Below are 3,116 nucleotides of genomic sequence, written 5' to 3' on the forward strand. Positions count from 1 at the left end.
GAAAGGTTTCACCAAGGTCAACACTTAACATTTGCTTCTAGCCTTGCTTTGTATATATGGATATTCACATCCATATCCATATCGACCTTTTCTTTTGTAAACTATTTACAAAAGCTTATGGGCTTTATTCCATCAGGAGGCTTGATCAAGGTCCAAACTTTGTTCACATACGTCGAGTTCATTTCGAGTTTCATGGCCTCTTGCTGTCTATTTTAAGTCAACGCTTGACTTTATTTTTGTTGCAGCTAGCTGGTTCATTATCCTGGATCAGTAATACCTGATTAGTAATCATGGATTCCCCCCTTATTGAAGGTCGAATGATCCTACTAGATCCACATAGAGCTGACATGTCCTCAGGAGTCTTTACTTCCTGATCAAGAGTATGTCCCATATCAAATACGGGATCAAACTCGAATTTATCTACTTGGTTAACTATATTCGTGGACTCTTGAACTCTTTCAAATTCTATTTTGCTCCCACTGTCCTCCCCTAGAATAAATATTTTCTCTAAGAAGACGATATGTCGTGAGATGAAGACTTTCTTCATTATAATAGAATTTATATTCAAACTCTGCTTTGAATTTCCCCACAAATATGTATTTATCGAATTTAGTGTCAAACTTATCCGATTCAAGACGCTTCAAATAAGCGTCATGGCCTCAAACTTTCATATAAGATAAATTGAGACTATTTCATTTCCATAACTCGTATGGAGTTCTGTTAACCAATTTAGATGGGACATGATTTAGTGTGTTGCACACTGTAGTCAATGCATGACTTCAAAACAATTTTGGGAGATTTGCATGGCTTGTTATTAATCGCATTATATCTAATAATTAACGATTCCTCCTTTTAGATACACCACCTTGCTGCAGTGTATATGAAGGAGTTTACTGCAAGAGAATCTCATTCTCTCTTAGATAAGTTAGATTTTATCTTTAAGATATTCTCACTTGATCGAATCTTAATGTGAGGGTATCTTTACCTATTTGTTTCTCTACTTCTAGTTTAAATCCCTTGAACTTTTAAAGAGTTTCATGTTTAGATTTTCATCAAGTATACATGATAATTGATGAAATAAGAGAAACATTACCTGACATTAATTGACACGAGTCCATATGCATCACTATACATTAGACTAGTAATTATGCTGACCTTTCTTCTTTTCAAGTAAAAGAAGATTTGGTCATTATGCCAGACATGCATAATTTGTACTTGTGAAAATCAATTAATCCCAAGTATACATCTTTATATAACTTTGGAATTATATTTCATCTAAATGACAAAGTCTGTCATGCCAGATTTTGGTAATAATTAGATTATTGCATTTATACCTTTTAATTTCTATACTCATTATAGAATCCTTAGTATTTAGAATATAAATGTTATTTTGCAACTTACCACAACTATTAAGATCTTAATCAAAATATGCAGGAACAACAATTGTCCTTAAACATTAAAATGGTTTATGTCTGAACATGAAATTCATTTTAATGTTCCAGTTATGGTGGGTACAAAGCAACATTTCTTTAATTCCATTACCAAGGCAAATGGGTACAAAGCAACATTTCTCTAATTTCATTACTAAGTCAAAAGGCAACGGCAAGAAGTATGCTCGTATAGGCAATGCAGCAACATTTGCTCATCTCCAACATGTAGGGTAACTTCTCCCTTTCGCAGTGGTCCACTTCTATTTAGTTTCTCCATATTTGTATAAATATGAGATTTATATCTGGTATCAGATACCTAAGAAACTCGTGAAGTAGACGTAAGCCATACAATATTCCTTCCAATGACCTTTCATTCTATAATGAAATCAAGGGTCATTAGATTTGGTATTGTCCTTCGCTTAGACTGTCTTGACCATATTGGACGCTTTCACAAAGCCCCTTTAGACTTTTTCTTAATATCTTTAGAGGAATCAATGGCTTGTCCACTACTAACTTTGATGTTGGGTTTAACAGTCTTAAGCATGTTAAGCAACTCAATAATTGTGCATTCGAGCTTATTCACGTTAAATTTATAATTAGCTGTGAATAGCTTTCTTTGACAGGGATTGCAGAACCAAGTCACTACTTAGTTCATGGTTAATGATTGAACTTAATTGTGACATTTCTCAACGTCAATCATCTTCAGTGTCTAAGCATCGATTGAAGATTACTCTGTCATTTTACACTGGTATAGTTGTTTGGAAGTCTCATATCCTTCCACGCATGATTATTATCATACAACTCTTTGTAATGAAGAATTATGTGTTAACATCTATACTCTCAAGTTGCTTTTGTAACTCAGTGACATAGTTGCAAGTATCACATACGTTGCAGTACTATTGTCATCACTGCGTTTATTATAACAGCCACCTCTTCCTTAATCGAGTCATCACCAGGTGTCTCTGAAAAATGGCTACTTAAGGACAACCAACTTTCTCGTGCTTGAGAACAATTCTCAAATTGCAGTGCCAATCAAAAGATTTAATTTGGTTGTTGGCATCCAGTATGCTATTCAAAACATATGGTTACTCACGATTCAATAAATATAAACGACGAAAAGAAAAAGAATAATATATAAAGTGCATAAATTAATTTAACATGGACTTTTATTAAATTAATTATACTCTCACTGTTTAACTAAAATTTATGACCCTCTTACATAAATTTATGGAGTCCATACTTGACTCCCAGTAGGCTGGGATCCCATCTATAATATTAAGACATTGAGTGTACTCAACCAGCTTTAATATAACATTTGAGTAGATATTATTATCAATTGTATCTTCATATAACTCTCAGATCATTAAGTTGACAACTCTTTGCTTTCACACATCTTATGTGTTAGCTTAACATGCCTTTAAAGTTTATCTCCTTGAGTGTACTCAACAAAAGATAAATTTTAGTTAAGTCAAACCCGTCATTCAGAAATGTCAAATATTTCATAGCGTCAAACATATCCCTAATGGACCAGCCTTGAGTGTACTCAACAAGTTGAGACGATTTGGGACTCTGATTTTTCACTATAATGATGGAAGGCGATTATAAATATAACTTAATATTTTATGGAGGGATTTGTATTCAAAGGTCTCATCGTAACAATAATATATATTTTATTATACATCTACC

This window comes from Olea europaea, chromosome 3, assembly GCF_002742605.1.
Source record: "Olea europaea var. sylvestris chromosome 3, O_europaea_v1, whole genome shotgun sequence".
Lineage (NCBI taxonomy): Eukaryota > Viridiplantae > Streptophyta > Magnoliopsida > Lamiales > Oleaceae > Olea > Olea europaea.